The 18,075-nt window shown below is 37.3% G+C and overlaps 1 protein-coding gene and 1 non-coding gene across 3 annotated transcripts in view; both read right to left on the reverse strand.

Annotated features, from left to right (window-relative positions):
• Positions 1-18,075, reverse strand: part of CADM2 (cell adhesion molecule 2) — a 1,236,504-nt gene that overhangs the window by 250,204 nt on the left and 968,225 nt on the right. The gene's annotated exons all lie outside the window — the stretch shown is intronic.
• LOC132232161 (small nucleolar RNA SNORA65) lies at positions 4,430-4,558 on the reverse strand. Its single transcript, XR_009452304.1, has one exon. It is a non-coding gene; the product is annotated as a small nucleolar RNA SNORA65 (small nucleolar RNA).

Consider the following 18,075-nt stretch of genomic DNA (forward strand, 5'->3'; position numbering starts at 1 on the left):
CCAGCAGCTGGGGGACGGAAGGCCTCCTCTTGCATGAATTTCATGCATTGGGCCTTTGGTGAGTTCAATAAACCAAAGAAAGGTTGTATTAAAACATATGTGACATCCTCTCTTTATCCTCGATTCCTCAGTGGGTCTGCAGAGAAGAGGCATAGGGACATCCTTACATCCTAATTTGGCTAAAAAGATATGTGATGGTAGCCAGTCCGCAGGAGAGATTTCTAAAAGAAATGGAGATTTGAGATGAATTTAAGCGACCATGAGCAGGTTATTATTTGACCCAAGAAGATAGATCTCATTGATCCAAGTCTAGTTTTTGCCACAAAGCTAAATATCAGGTGTCCTAGTCTGAAAGGGCAACATTTCCTGAAAGAGGGCTGAGGGAAGCAGGCAAATACAGCTTGCATTCAAGCAGAACATTTTATTTTCTCTATCACTTCAGCTGTTCCTCATCTCCAGAGGCTGCCAGCCATGATCATTTGGGAAGTTACAATGGATCTATTCTATTCAATCCTCTTGTGGGGATAGGTCATTACACCAGCAGTGTGGGACTTCCCACAACAGATTTTCCTTCTAGTGCTAATTTGTTTTTCTCTGGAGCAATACGCAGAGGCACTAATCATGATGGTTTATCGTAAATTTTTTGTGGTACTTTTTTTAATCTCTGCAGCAGCTGCAAAACTGGTAAATACATGCATTAAAGCTATTAAATTTTTTAAAATCATGTAAAAGCCATAACATACCAGTAATGTGTGTGTGATAGAAGGGTTTATTATAGAAATAAACATACATTATAATTACTTACAAGACAGAACTGGTGATTTTAAGAACTACATGCCCTGAAAATTCTCTAATCTATACCAATAAAAGGGTAATATGCAAATGGTCAGGATGCCCTCATGCGTAACAACCAATTAGCAGAATGCTGCGTGCACAGCAAGCACAGGTGGGCAGGGACTTGCAGCATCAGGGATTGGGCCGGGGCCTGGCAGAGGCCTCCCACACTGTGACAGGGCATAAGGCAGGCTGGGGGAACATCCCCATCCCAGAGTGCATGAATTTTGTACACCGGGCCACTAGTTCTATATAATAAAACCTTAATATGTAATTCGATCAAATGGTGGAATAACCAGCAGAATGACTGGTCACTGTGATGCGCACTGACCACCAGGGGGGCAGATGCTCAGTGCATCTGCCCCTATGATGAGTGTCTGCCCCCCTGAGAGGGAAGCAACTGGCAGCGATGATCAGGGGGCAGGGCCAGCCAGAGGGCAGCACCAGGCAGCCAGCCGAGGCAAGGGCCAGCAGGGATCTCCCGATTACCCTGCCCACTGGTTGCCCCACAGATCAGCCCTGATCGCAAGCTAGGCCTATGGACCGTATCCTATATATTGGGAACAGTCTCTTAGATTTAAAAATTGAAACCTGGCAAGGCTGCTCTAACACTGAAAAAACAGGATGATGCAGTGATGACATGCATGGACTTTGGCTTGCACATTTTGTGGTCAGCTCTGATTCTGACACTTATAACTGTGTGACAAAGCCAATTATTTAAATTCTCTCTGCTTCAGTTTTTCCACCCATAAGATGGGGAAAATGATCCTCAGAAGGATCATGTTATGTACTACTTTTTATAATCAGGGCAAAAAAATGTAGCTGCCCATTCAATAGCAAGATGTCTTTCACCTGTATGAAAAGTATGGTCACTGGTGTGTGCAGCATCCCAGATTGCAGGCCGGGTTGAGGGACCACCCCATGCACAAATATCGAGCACCAGGCCTCTAGTCCTATCTAATAATAGAAAAACATGGTAATTAACCATACCTCCGCTACGCTTCCCATTGGCTAATCAGGGCGATATGCAAATTAACTGCCAACCAAGATGGTGGCCGGCAGCCAAGCAGTTTGAACATGAGGCTTGGTTGCCCCGGCGATGGAGTAAGCCAAGCTACCCCGCCTGCCGCAGCCAGGCTCTGAGCTGCACTCTAAGCAACTATGTTGCAATTATAGAAGCTAAACAAACCCCAGGTACCTGCTTTCAGCCAGCCAGCCTCTGAGCTGGAGCCGCAACTAAGTTTCAATTACAGAAGGTAAATAAATCCCAGAATGAAAAAAAAAAAAAAAAAAAAAGGAGAGACTGGAAGCTTCAGTTGCAGGCTTGACCTGCCTGAAAACAGCCCTCAGCCCCTCATCCAGGCTGGCCAGGCACCCCAGTGGGGACCCCCACACTGAAGGGGATGCGGGCAACCTGAAAACAGCCATCAGCCCCTCACACAGGCTGGCCAGGCACCCAAGCAGGACCCCCACCCTGATCTGGGACACCATTCAGGGCAAACCAGCCGGCCCCCACCTGTGTACCAGGCCTCTACCCTATATAGTAAAAAGGTAATATGCAAACTGACCCTAACAGCAGAAAGACTGGGAATGACTGGTCACTATGACACACACTGACCACCAGAGGATAGACGCTCAATGCAGGAGCTGCCCTCTGGTGGTCAGTGAGCTCCCACATGGAGGAGCTCTGCTCAGCCACAAGTCAGGCTGATGGCTGCCAGTACAGCGGTGGTGGTGGGAGCCTCTCCTGCCTCCTCAGCAGTGCTAAAGATGTCCGACTGCAGTTTAGGCCTGCTCCCCGCTGGCAAGTGGAAATCCCCCGAGGCCTGCCGGGCTGCCAGAGGAATGTCTGATTGCCAGCTTAGGCCTAATCCCCTGGGGAGCTGGCCTCAGCAAGCAGAAGGTCATCCCCAGAGGGGTCTCAGACTGTGAGAGGGCACAGGCCGGGTTGAGGGACCTTCCCCAGCCCCCTGAGTGCACAGATTTTTGTGCACTGGGCCTCTAGTCTATATATATATAAAAGCCTACGTGACTGAACGACCAAAAGACCAAATGACTGAGGGGCACCAGGTGCAGGGCTCAGGGCTGGTGAGCACTGCTATGGCTGGTGAGTGACACTGTGGTGGCGTGCGCCTCTCCAGATTGGGACTGACTGGGTGGGAGACCTCCAGCAGGCAGAGTGGAGCCCGGATTAGCGGGAGTGGCAGGCAGGAGTGGCAGGCTGCATTGGACTGCTGGTTTTGGCCCAATCCCCGCAGGCCATGTCTATGGACCCCACTGGTATACAAATCCGTGCACTGGGCCTCTAGTACTCTTATAGGGCTTCTTAATAAGGGCACATTCATGAAATTAGGGAGACTAGAGTCATTTTACGGTCAATCAAATGAGAAAGTGACAGATTCTTATTCTCTGCCTAAATATAAAACAAGACAAAAAAATATGCAGGTATCTCTCTTGGTACATATTATCTTTATTAATGCATATTTATTAATAAAGTCTGTTAATCTAAACAAATATCATGTTATTCTAAATCGTAATTATGTAACATGTACTAGAGATAACAGATGTATCCCCCTCTCCCCACCAACCACCACCCATATGGATTGATTGGGTAGAATTAGAACCCAATAATGAAAGCAACATCCTTGCAGATTTTAGCTTAAAGTCATTATTTCAGGGTTAACTGAAAATAGTAAGAAGATAATGATCTTTCTCCAACAGAAATAGTCAAACAGAGTTTGCATGAGCTTTGGAAAATAATATGGAAACAAATGAAACATTGTAGGTGGCATTTAAACTCCTACAAATGCCAGGGTTCACATTTTCTAAGCAAGGGACACTATATTTATACATACATACAAGATTTGTAACCCCTTCTCTTCTCTGTAATGCTTCTGGTACATTTTCCCCTCACCTCTGTATATACTTCTAGTCTGGCACTTGAAAAGTTATTTAAATAGATACCAAATGAATACCATTAAATCTAATACTCAATTTTTTGTTTTGCAACTATCAATTTTCTCTCTAAAGAGTTTTATGTTATCAATTGAGTGTATCATAATTAATTTAATCAATTATTAGATTGAGCATTTATTTTTCTTTCATTTATCCCAATAATTTTAAAATGTTGATTATTATAATATGATGATAATTATTATAATGTCTATTATGATATAGAATATTACAAACAATTAAGAATCATTGGTCTTTGAATGGTTTGTCATACAATATTAATATGCTCTGTATACACACTTTGCTCTTACCTATTAATTTTTTTTGGTAGGAAATAATTAAAAGTTTCAAATCCCCACAGATGTCCTAGTTTATATTTCAAGTCACATAAATAAATATCAATGAGTTAATGATGTACAGTTAACCCTTGAATAGTGTGGAGGTTAGAGGCACAGTTAAAAATCCATGAATAATTTTCCCCTCTTTCTCTTTCTTCCCTCCCTTCCTTCTCTCTCTCTCTCTCTCTCTCTCTCTCTCTCTCTCTCTCTCTCTCTCTCTCTCCTTTCTTTCCTTCCTTTCCCTCCTTTCCTTCCCTTCCTTCCTTCCTCCCTTCCTTCCTTCCTTCCTTCCTTTCTCTTTTCTAGACTGTTCCCAGGCTTTCTACACAGAGCTATGCACATGTAGAACAAGCCTGTTTCCTAAGCTGGGATTTGGAATCAGCTCACTACTGGATTGCACCAGCCAACAGACAACTGGTAAGGTATGAGGTGGGTGGCTAGATGTATAACTTTGACTTCCCCAAAGTTAATTACTAAAAGCCTCTGGTTGATTTAGCATTAAAACACAGTCAACACATATTTTGTATGTCATATGTATTACATACTGTATTTTTACAATAAGGTAAACTATATAAAAATTGTTATTAAGAAATAATAAGGAAGAGAAAATATAGTTACATCATTTATTGAAAAAAATCTGTGTATAAATGGACTTATGTAGTTCAAATCTGTGTTTTTTAAGGGTCAACCATATATGATGTAAACATATAATGCATTATTGTAAATTAATGTATTTTATTATAACAAAATAAATATATCCAGCATGCTAACAATTACAACTCATTAATATACAGTAAAAAAAATTGGGTGTTACTTTATCCCAGGGGTGGGCAACCCCTGGCACGCGTGCCAAACATGGCACGCCAGTAACTTTTGCTGGCACGCGAAACCCTCTCTTATAATCTTCCATTTACAATTTTTTTCTTAATATCGACTTTTTTTATTTTTCAGATGAATTCAGTGTAGGTGCATCTTAGATAAATAAATAATTTTACATAACAAGTTATCTTAAAGACCATAGACATGGATTGATGAGAGAGGGGAAGAGCAATTTCTATGCCTCTGCCTTAGCTCTCTCTGCCTTCCTAGATCCAACCAGTGTTTTGGTTTCATCCACATACTCTTGTGAATCTTTGTTCTCAGTGGTGAATTTTGTTAAGTCTCGTAATAGGAGTAGCCTGACGGATGAAAGTAGTAGCTCGTGCATATCTCTGAAGGTCACGAAATATAAACCTGATGTAAAATCTCTGTCATCAGTGATGCAGCAGGAAAAATCCCACTGATAATATCAAATGGAGTCGTAAAGTTTTCTGTCAGACTATCAGTGTACATGTATACATTAAAAAATAAATGTATTTTTTTATCATCATATACTGTGTTTTTGTCGCTCGAATGAATTTTATTATTTCTTCAAGGTTCTTCACATACGTACACCTTAAGAGATATCAAGTAGGTGTAACATGTTCTCAAAAAATTAGGGTTGGCATGCACTCACTCACAAAAAGGTTGCCCACCCCTGCTTTATCCTAAGGGATATTAGAAGTAACAGTTTAGTTCACCAAAACAAAATGCACAAACACTCCTGAAAAAACAGTTATTTTCTGTCGTGTAATTGAATACACGAAGTGTTAAACAGTTTTTTAAATTAATTTGATGGGCCAATGGGGATGCTAGTTGTTTCAAGTAAGTGATTTAGCCCTTTTAAAACATGAAAATCAAGTTATACTATTTTAAAAAGATAATCAGAAGTGACTATAAAGATGTAAGTACATGGGAACATTCCTGATGCAAATGCAAAGGCTACAAGTTACCACAATTTTGTTTTGTAAGTCTTGGGCGAGGGCTTCTGAGGAACATTGCTGTAAGACATGGACATCCTCATAGAAACAAAGAAAGTGGGTGTCATCTTTTTTAATGGAAGAGAAACAAGGCTCAAAAACTAATTAAACTTGCTGCAACAGAAATGAAAGCATTTTGATGCAACGTATTAAAGGGAAAATGCTGTGAAATTAACAGTAATCAAAAGCTAATTAAGGTTGATGCAATAGGAACAGTCAAAGAATGCTTGATAACATTTATTGAACCAAGGAAACATGGTTGTCAAAGAAAGAACACATGTGGAATAAAATTCAAGCAATTACAGAAAAAAGCTAAAATATAGACTGCAATGGGAAATTATATACAAATACAGAGAAATTTAAAATACACAATTCCTGGTAGAATCCTGATTCAATTCATGAACATGTCTCTATGAGAAATAAGAGATGGCAAGGAATAATGCTGTATTTTAGTGCCTCTCTTTTACTATCCATAATTACTTATAGCTCTCAAATGATAATGATAAAGTTCTTTTTTATGGATAAATTATTTCATAAGCTCTATAAAGAGTACATAGCTACTTACACTTAATCTATGAGATGGTAACTAAATTCAGTATCTTCCTGAATATGTACTCCAAGAAAGTAGAATTTTGATGTTTCCTCCCTGACTGTTAAATAAGTGACCCTGACTTGCATATTTGCGATTGAGATATGATTGCCTTTATTCTTTCAGACTCACTTCCCTTCATCTTGGTTGATGTCAATTAAATAGAAAGCTGAATTTTATACGTGCTTCATGCATGTGAAACGCAGCTGCATTTACTGAGCTCCATAACATAGGTGGCAGAATGGCTAGTATACAGATATAGTCCCAAGGTCAAATCAGAGAAAGGGCAAAGAATAACTAATATCCACATATTTTGATTGTTTATTACTTATTACTAGCCGTTTTTCAAAAGACCTAAGTGTAGAGGAAAAATATACAGCCTATTAGAATAAATATTATAAATATTACAAAAGGGACAGGGGTATATAAAAATAGCAGTTTCTATATAATACAGAATAGTCATCTTTAACTAAATAGAGAGGACATAGTACTATTTCAAAAACTAAAAAGAAGGTTTATTCAGTCAGTCAGCCAGCAAATAAATAAATAAGTAAATAAATAATTCTCTCAGGCACTATGGTATGCAATGAGTTACAGTCACCAGGTGAGCAGCAATGCTAATTAGGGTACTATGATCTTTGCTGTTAAGTTTGCTGAAGGAAAGAATAGCTGTGAGGAGTAGTAAGCATGTGGCCCTAACCATGGCTCTTAAACTTTCATACACGTATGTTCAAGAGAGGGGCTGGTAAACTGAATGTTCTGGAGCTCACCTCAAGAGATTCTAATTCAGTAGATCAGGGTAAGGCCAAGGAATCTGAAATTTTAACAAGCAACCCCAAGTGAATTTGCTGCAAGGGCTTTTCAATTACATTTTGAGCTGTGGGTTATAAATCCTTTAAGGTAATAGCTGTTTATTTACTTTTGCACCATCAAAATCACCTTTGTCACCTTCATAGCCCATCCCCATTCCATTATTGTAACTGGGCAAAAATATTTTTTCGAAATCTATGACTGGTGTTTTATATTCTGTAGAGATATAAAAAATATTTTGTACAGAGCCAATAAGAAATAACTTAGTTAAATACCTGGTGATTTTCAATCTTGGCTGCACATTAAACTCACCAGGGGGATCTTGAAAATACCACTGCTTGAGCCAGGCTCCAAACCAATGGAGTCATAATTTCAGGCAGTAGGCCCTATACACCTGTATTTTTTAAGTCTCCCCCAGGTGATACTGAGGCACAGCAATAATTGAGAGTCACTTACAGTAGGGTGGTTCAAACAATTTATCAACAATAATAAATTTGTAGTAAGAAAATTTGAAGTATGTGATAAATTTAATTACTATAGGCTCTGGTTTACTTACCACTTTGCCACCCCTATGCTATGCTATAATGGCAAGACATTGACGTATTTATTTTTCCAATTGCTATTTTAAATCATTAGGTTAATTTCTCTATTCTCCAGAGAATATTTAGCTTCTCTTTGGAGCTTAATTAGCATGTCTGCCTTCACCAGGGTTGCCTATTCTGGAATCAGTTACCTTATCCATTAGGCTGTATATGGTTGCCTTAGTCTGAACACAGGTTCAGCTCTCAATGCCCATGTCTGCACTTCGTGAGCACTCATTCCAACCCAACCATAACGTAGCAGTCTGGAGTGCAGCACTTTGGTGACTGAATGCAATAGAATCATACCTCTTTCTTTGACTCTTTTATATAAATAAAAAATGAAAACTAACTCCTTTTCTGTGTTATTTTAAGCCAAATGATATAAGCATCGCAAATTGTTGTGGGACAGTTTGTGTTAATATTTAACAAGCCAGTCACTATTTGGGGAGCATGAAGGCAATAAGCAGAAAAAAAAATCAATGATTTAAGAAAGAGAGAGCAAGTGGCAGTTACTATTCAATTGCCCAAGATTGCAATGGATTCTGAGACCTAACTTTATCTGACCCTCCTCGCAGCTGAATTACTAGTATTTCCCTATTTTGTGAACCTGCAGCAACTTGGGTTTCCACCTCCTGTACCCAAATCTCTGTCCAAGTGGTCTCCCTGTAACTCCGCATCCCAGACCACATTGCTCTCCTCAGAAGGTCTTCCAAAGGGAAACCACACAACACAACTCGATTCTGCTCTCCCTTTCACCACTCCCTACTCCGTAAGTATCTCTCCTACAGACAAATATCACCTTCATTTGACCACCTGGCTTTCCAGAGGCAACATTCTGTTGTTAGTTATAATAGCTTCAAAATTTTAAAACAAAACAAAATATATACTCTTAAGTTAAAGTTATTATTTTTAAGAATAACATAATATATAGCCAGAGCACGTCAAATAAAATGTTGTAGAATATTTTTGTTAAAATTATTTTGAGTTCTTAATATGTTCTAGGAAGTAGTCTATATACTTTTAATTTACAAACTCATTTAATCTTCATAACAATTACAAACTGGGTTGCATAGGGCTCTGCACTTAAAAGGGCTCCATGCTTGGCTTAAAGCTCCCCTGTCATCGCTTAGGTTTAATGCTCTGTTGTTGCAACATAAAATTAGTCATAAATTTTGAACAAAGGTCCACTCATTTTATTTTCCCCCTAGAACTGCAGATTAAGTAGCTAGTCTTGATCCATGAGATATTTTTTCTTCATATTTTTCTAAATAATGTCTCCTTTTAAAATGCAGAAAGTTTAAGTCCCTTGTTTAAATTCACGTAGTGGTGCAATGATACTCCCACATTGGCCATTTAGCCTCATTGACTAGCTCTTCAGCCATTGTTAAATAATGAGATAGCCACTTGAAATTTGAATTGAACATACGTATGGTGATGATAAAATACAGTTGTAAAAAAAAGATTTGAATTTATCTAAATGATTTATGATTGTTATGTATGACAATAACAATGCCCCAAGGAATTGGTGTCCAGGTAACTCATACAAGTAAGATACATCTTATAAGGGCTAAAGAGAAAGGGAACATATGAATAATTATCTATCATGAGGATGACTTACTTCAATCTTTTATCACAATATCTCTGTTAACTATTTCTTAACATCACAGTGCCAGCAAATATACCCGAAGGTAATGTGCCTGCAGAATTGCAACAGAGTAGAGCACATTTTCATTAAAACAGTATACTGTCTGTCAGAGTTCACTAAGGTGTTTTTCAGGAAAGCTTTTTTGCTCTAGTCTAAGATCTTCATGTGTATAGAACCTCAAAAATGATTGCTGAGGCACATCAGTCAGTTCCAAAGAATGATGAGAAGGCGCAACTGACACATACTTGACAAAACAAAAGACACTGTGTACAAAAATGTCTCTCCCTCCCCTGCTCCCTTTGTTCCACCTCAATTCTCCTACTTTAAACCTGCCACGATGAGTTATTCTTCCTTCAGGGTGTGGAATTTCTCTACCTCTGAATTTCAATGGAATGTTAGGCAAAAGGAGAAAGACTATTGTAAATGACTAGATGATTTTCTACTTCAGAAGCAGAAAGAATATTACATAATTCAGTGATATAGTTAGCATGCTTATTTTCCCCTTATTTTATGGCATTGGTTCATTCCACTGAATGAAGCAGAGATCTCCAAATTTAACACAATAAACATAAAATTCCACAATGTAGTTAGCTATGCTAATTCTAATTTGTGTTGTTCAGAGCATGAGGAATAAGCTAAATAAATATGATTTGAGCATTATCCTTATCATACATATCTCAGGCCATAAAATGTCCCCTATAAATTAACCCAGGGAGTAGTAGATTGTTACTGCTTGTTGTTTTTTGTTTGTTTGTTTGTTTGTTTGTTAAATTAATTGAACTATCCCATATAGAAACTGAGACATTCATTTTCAAAACAGTCTCTCCAGTGGCAACCATGATCAGTAAGTTCAGTTTTTTTCTCAAATGGTTAATTAGAAGTCTCCTAAAATAAGTTTGCCTGTTACCTGAACTATACTTGCTCCCATATTTCAGCTGGCCAGTTGCTAACATGCATTAATGCTACTTTGCTCATATCAAAATCTTTAAAGATATAAAATCTGGAGTCAATAGATTGATACTTAGTTTCACTTAAAAGTAAGATAGCTTTAAAATGCCTTTTCAGTGTTAGTCATGCAGAAGGAATTGTCTTTGAAGTTTCCCTGGCCATCTTCTTTGGTGCACAACATAAATTACTCCAATTTGGTTTCTATTACCCCCTATTCCAGGCCCATTAAGTCTTCCAAATAGATATTCTTTATGTCACACACATACAGTGACATATGAGGCCCCCTTTTATTTTATCATATAGTTAAGGTATGCCACACACTGCACTCAACAGGAACAGTGATTTCCACATTTTAAAGCAACAAATTAAGCCTGACCTCCACTACTGACTCTTGAGGAAAGAGCCTGATTTTCAGGCCTTGATCAGTTTGCCTTTACAATTTTCTAATTCTTGCTAGCAGTCAACAGAAGGCAGAAAGAATCAGAACCTGAAGCAATATGTGATTAAAATAACTTTTCTTCTTTCACTGGAATAAATTATTATCTGCACCAGTAGCAAACGGTCACTTTTACAACCATGCCCTCTGGGCTTTTCCCTTTGACTATTTTCAGCTCACTGCACAAAGAGAAAATGCACTTCGCTAGCAAGTTATTACACTCTTTGCAGGGAGTTTTTCCCTTTTCCCCTGAAAGCTCTTTAAATAAGTGATGATAAAAGATCAGATTCTATCCATGCACTTTAATCCCTTCATTACAAATCAATAATATAATTTTTATTCCATTTGACATCTCAAAACTAAAACTCTTTCTTCAAAACTGATGATTTGTAGGCAATACTGGCATTTAAAATATTTCTGTATGAGAATAGTAAAGACATTTTCTGCATTGAGGGTTTTAAACACAGTGCTTTATGCCAGGACTTAACTAGAAATATGAAGTTTTTCAGTAGGCACAAAGGGAATACCATGAGAAGACCTAATTAAAGGGAAAATTCCTTAGAGACAATATGATTTATTAGAATCGGCCTAAACTGTGTCTGTCTTTTGTAAGAAAGAGATATATCTATCTTCTATCTATTTATGCATACATATTCCACTTGCTCTAGATACAAACACGATCTCTAAGATTCTCTTTTGGAGGTAAATAACAAGGCCCTTTATTAAGAAAGTAATGAAAGTCAAAGCACATTAAGTTCCTTAGGAAAAGCACCAACAATCACTATAAGCAAACAGAAAAAAGCATTAAAATTCTCTAAAACACACTTGATTTACAGGGGAATCAAAATTCACTCAGAATTTAAACTAATAGTTTTTGTGCCTCTACTTCACCTATAGGTTCACAGCCTCTCGTCACAGCCCTTGAAGTTTCCCAAATGAAAACTGCCCTGGTGAGCCTGACATCTGGGCAATCTCTGGTGATTTCCCTATAGCCCAGAGTAAAGAGTGATTAACAGGATAAGGCCAACAAGCCAGAAAAAATGTGCAAAAACTGCTCTCATAGTAGCTACCTCTCATATATTTCAAGTCTTACAATTTAGCTCTTTAAAAGCTATCAAAAGATGTTCATCAAAACATTAATCACAAGACTATGGTGAAAAAGAGAAGGCAACCCCAACAGAACTACTAGGATTAGGGCTGTGGGCAGAGTAAAGTTTTTTTCTTTTCTTTTTTAATCAATTGCAGTTTTGATGTCCTTCCAGATTGACAACTCTAATTTTAATTTCTATCATCTTGGTGTGATCAAGAGGCCATCACACCCACGATTTCAACATTCACATACATGTACTCATGCTTACAAGCGCACTCCCAGACACCTACACCCTATATGAGTATCCATTTAGTTCATTTTAATTTCTTGGATAGTATAAGTAGATTTCAGCTATATCAGTTATGAATTCTGTAACCATTAGCAATTTACTTAACTTATCTGGGATTCTGTAGCCTCAGGTTGAGAAGATTGTATAAGATGTCACTTGTGAAAACTCAGCACTGTGTGTGACATACAGCAATCACCTGGAAAATGTTAATTCCATCACTATCCATTCAAGGCCAACCTTCTTTTCCCACAAGAGGAATGGGGAGAACTGAGCAAGAAGTATTTAACCTTGCAAATGAGGCCAGTATTATAAGCATTCTGCTCCCTATGTGTCCAGTAATTCATCATGTTCTGTTGCCTAAGGGGATGTAACTACAAACCAACTCAGAACATGGATCACAGATCTGAATCAGGAGTAAACACTGATGAATAAAATATATATCATCATTCTTAGAAAAATAGCTGCTCAACACTGAGTGGATCAGAAAGAAGACTTTAATATATTAAAATAACATCAACCTGAAATATGAAGTGTGAGTAAGAAGCACAAAATGCATTGTTCTGATTATGCCCCAAACTCATCTGGTTAGTTGATGATTTTTAACGTATATATTTTGGTTGTGCTATCGCCAGTTTTCTTAAGACCACTTATAATAGGATAGTGTTTATGTTTAGTTTGCTTTTCATAGATTTGTATTTCTTAAGAACAGATAGCATAACATTTATGAACGTGAAAAGATTTGAGTATACAATAAAAATTGCTCTCATTTTAAACAGTCAAATAGAAAAATATAAGTAAATGCTAGATTCATGGTATTTTCATTTTTTCTATAAGAAATGTTGGAGAATCATATTTTTGATCGACTCTATTTTTGATATTTTGTTTCCTTAAAAATTTTGCAGATAGTTGGTACACAACTACTATAAAATTTCCCAGTAGAAATGAGTGGTTCTCAACCTTCCTAATGCCGCGACCCTTTAATACAGTTCCTCATGTTGTGGTGACCCCCAATTTCATTGTTACAAATTGAACATAATTAAAGCATAGTGATTAATCACAAAAACAACATGTAATTATATAGGTGTTTTCCGATGGTCTTAGGCGACCCCTGTGAAAGGGTCGTGACCCACAGGTTGAGAACCGATGGTAGAGTTCTTCATATGGTTAAATCTACTTGAAGAAAATACAGCACAGAAGCATTCACTATTTTATATATATATACACATTAAAATAAGCTTCAGAAAGACTTTCCTTATGAAACATCTGAAGTGAATCTCTCTAATCAATTGTAGCTCTAGTAGCCTCTGGTCTGGTTCCTATACAATAAAACAAATGGGATTTCAAAAAAATGATAAAACAGGGTGAAAATAGTTAAGCTTTTTATGAATAAAGTAATTTTCCCATTACCAAATTTACTGATAATCACATGAATTTCAAAAGAACATTTTATTTCCTTGTCAAATGTTTCAATATCAGAGAAAATATAGTATTTCTATGGCTCTACACTGCCATACAATACAGTATATATACATTACTTTATACACCTGAAGAAGTAATAAAAATGCATATTTTAGGAAATGCACTAGAAATGAAATGTGCTAGAATTTAGACAGCCCTTGTAATTTTCTACTGAGTTACCACCCATTATAATATTTGTAAGAGATTGCAATTTCCACAAGCACTGCTGGAGGGCTATCAAGTTTTTATGGTCATTTATTTATATATTATGTTGTCCAAAAAGATTATTCATTTACTTAAATGTTTAATTTTATTCAATAAAAAGAATAATCTCAATGAAACCTACTGTGATTTCCTTAATACTCTCAATTTGAGGTCATTGAAAGAGGCATTAATAGTGCTTTCAGCATCCTTGATACAATCTCTAGCTTGCTTATATGACCTTCCATTTGAGGGTCAATTTGGTAACAGTGAAATTAAAATGTTCTGCATAATCTTTGGAGCACAAAGAATTCAATTCTTCACTACACTCATCTTGCAATCAGAATTTAACAAATTATATCTCAATTCTAACTCCACTTGATCTGTAATTGCGGTGATACTGCTTCAAAGTGGTTGCTAATTTTCAAGAAGAGGCCCAATTCCCCAAATGTTTTAAACAGATCTCTCCATTTAACAAAAATAAAACTTTTAATATATATTTTGAGGTGGGTTAATAGTCTTTTTCATTAGGATAAAGAAGCGCACACTGAGAATATCTTTCTGCCATCTGAGTAATCAATGAGCCAATATGGTTCTAAATCTTCTAGAAATTCCCTCTGGTTCACTTCAAAGACAAGTGTTTATTCTTCTTTGCCCTTTCTCCTTCATTCCCCACTATCATTTAGTAACTATAGGGAGAATCTTTTCATATTGCAATTAAGAGAATGAGAAACTATTTTGCACTTTTTCTTAACAAATTCAGCTATTAAAGTCATTCCTGTTGTGTGCATTTCTGCTAATTCTGAAATAATAAATTATATAAAATATTGTTTGGGAAAAACCCTACAATCAGGAACACAATTCATTCCAATATTGTTATTTTAATGATTGAAATGTGCACATGTGATTTTTCATTATTTTAAAAGAAGTATGGTGCAAAGTAATAATTAAATCTAAGTGCATTTTTTTCATTAAATAGTATAGTAGGCAGCTTTATACAAAAAAGTAAAGTCAGACTCACCAATAATTATATACATGCCCCAATTAACTCACTGGTACCATATTATGGCCCAAGTGAAGTGATTGATAATGTACTTAGGGAATTTATAATTAACAAATTCTATCAGAATGAGAAGTTTTATTAAAAAAATTATGCTGAATTTCTATAAAAGTATGTGATGATATGAGAGCTCAGTAATTATCCTATATAATAAAAGGCTAATATGCAAATTGTCCCCTAGACTGGGAATTCAATTGGGGGGTTTGACCAGGGGGTAGGGCTGGCAAATGGCCAGCGGCCCCTCCCCCTGGCCAGCCCTGCCCTTGATCGCCCTCCTACCCTGATCAGGGGCAGGGCTGGCCAGATCCCACCCATGCATGAATTTGTGCACCAGGCCTCTAATATTCTCATGATACTGTTACGAAACTAATCCCTTAGTTATATTATTTTACTTGCAAAGATAAATTACTGGAATTGTGAAACATAGCAATTATTATTAAAATAGTTAATACTCTAAATCATTGTTAGTACAATCTACATTTTTCATCACTACATAAAAAAATGCATTATAACATTGAGAGAAAACTTTTAAAAGCATGTTTTTATTGATATTTTCAGAGAGAGGACGAAAGAGGGATAGAGAGATAGAAACATCTATCAACTGCCTCCTTCAACCCCCTACTGGGGATGGAGCCCACAACCCAGGTATGTGGCCTAACCAGGAATCATTTCTGTGACTTCCTGGTTCATAGGCCAATGCTCAGCCACTGAGACACAGTGACTGGGTGAGAGCAAGCTTTAATACCAGACCTATACTTCAAAGTATCTGCACATAGTGATTTTAAAAAAGATAAAGTTCATATTCACAAAATATGTATTCAAAATCCTACAGATAGTCCCTTTTTAAGATTATTCTGTGAATAATGCTGCTACTCATGTCACAGTGTCTGATTTTATCACTTTCACCCCTTGTACAGTATATGGCCTGGGCAACTGGCCCTTTGGGATGCATTTCCCCTTGACCCAGTCCTTTGCCTTACAATTAAGTTCAGCCAAAGAACGTCCATGGAAGGATACTGTGGGATAGGAAAAGGGCAAGGGAGAGTGTTTCTGTTAGCTCTGGTAGTGGCTGCATGTTCTGGTTACAGCTTAGGTCACATGTTATTCCAGGCTTAGGGATAGTGATAGTTTCTCAAATTGTTTGTCTCTGAGTGGCTAGTCTTTTGTTGGTTTCCTTGAGCTCTCCCGCACCTTTGTAATGGTATCTTCTTTAAACCCTCTTAACTTGAACCTTTTGATGGTTCCCTGTATTTTCTGCTATGATCTAACTATATATTCTCATGGTAATTTTACTTCAGTTATGGCTATCAGTTTTATATTGTTCTCAAATAACACAAACAAAGTGCCCCTCAGTTTATATCCTACGTGCATTCAGGTATGCGTATCATAATTTTCAATACAAATTACTCTTCCTATTGAAAGATTTCAAGAACATTCACTACTCTATTTTCATCAATTTAACCCTTTCTCCTCACATTCATCTCCTCCTCCTAAATTCTGCATTTCTCTTGAGCATATCATATTCACAAAGGTTTGAGACCTGAGTTATCACTGATTATCACTGATTTCTTCACAGGCCTCCACTCAATCATACATTCAGCCAATGTATTGCCAGTATAAATTCAAAGTTCTCAGCGTTTCTCACAATTAATTGCCTTTTTGTTTCCTTTCCACTTCCTAGTTCTGTTCTGCTTCTCAATTGAATTACCGGGTATGGTTCTACCCAGGACACTGTGTTTCACTCAGTTTTAGTGAATAAGCAAGAGTGGAGGGGAGGTCAGAGGAATGTGTAGCTTCTCTTCCCTCAGAGAATTTTCTTCTCAAATTCAGGGATTTTTGTCACAGTTGATTCTCACCCTCTGTGTAATCTTTAGATCTAATCAGGGGTTGTAACTGTAATTCCTAATGCACAGCAGTGCCAGCTTGATCCCACCATCCTCTCTACCACCTTTCAGCTCGCTTTGTGCACTGTGAGCTCACCTCAAGGTTTTTTGGGAAAACCCTCTATCTTTATCTTCCCCATGTAAATTCACTGAATCTTTCCATTCTTAGCCCCCATTTATCCCCATGAGAGGGCACTGTATTCTGTTGGTGAGCATAGACTCTGAGTGAGGGCAGACTATTTAGGATTCTATGCTTTCACGCAGCAAACTGAAGCACATCCTTGAGCTTGTCCTGCTTTAGGATCCTTAAATGTAAAACATGCATAACAGTTTATCCTTTGTGAGGACTATATGAGTTAATGCTTTTTAAGCTCTCTCAGCTAAAAGAGACTCTCCACTATTTCCTTAACACATCCTATGTGGAGAAATTATGCCAGGACAAGAATATAACAGCAAAATTCCTAGAAAGCTCTCAACAGTCTCAAATTGCACCAACTTGCTCTGCCTGCCATCTTTTTAAGACCATCTCATAATCCATCTCCTGTTTTGAGTCTTATTCAGATCTCCTTAATTTAATATAATTTTTCTGCCTATGCTCTGACCAATCCCTATCAATTATTAGTTTTTCTTATAGAAGATATGCATTTGTGATTCTGTTTCATGCTTTTAGACTCTCAGAGGGAAGGCAGTGGTGGTGGGTGGGTAGGATGAGATAAACCAAATATTTTTTTTGCATATATGCATAACCCACGGACACAGACAATAGGGTGGTGAAGGCCTGGGGCAGGGGGCAGGGGAGCTAGAAGGGTCAATGGAGGAAAACAAGGGATATATGTTACACTTTCAATAATAAAGATTTTTTAAAAAGAAGATATGTTATAATTGAATATGTTTTGTATATATGTAGATACATAAGTATCGATAGACAGATACAATTCTCTATAAGATTTTTCAGGTCAGATAGATTGTTTTATTTATCCTTTTTTCAACTCCTGAATTGCTTAAAGTGGAGTATACAATTATTTAATACAATTTAATAGTTCTTTTAAATAAAATGCTTACTATTTGGTGGACACTTTTCCAAGATTATTGGTAATCTTAACCACATCTCTGCAAAGTAGGC

The sequence above is a fragment of the Myotis daubentonii genome, chromosome 3, assembly GCF_963259705.1.
Source record: "Myotis daubentonii chromosome 3, mMyoDau2.1, whole genome shotgun sequence".
Lineage (NCBI taxonomy): Eukaryota > Metazoa > Chordata > Mammalia > Chiroptera > Vespertilionidae > Myotis > Myotis daubentonii.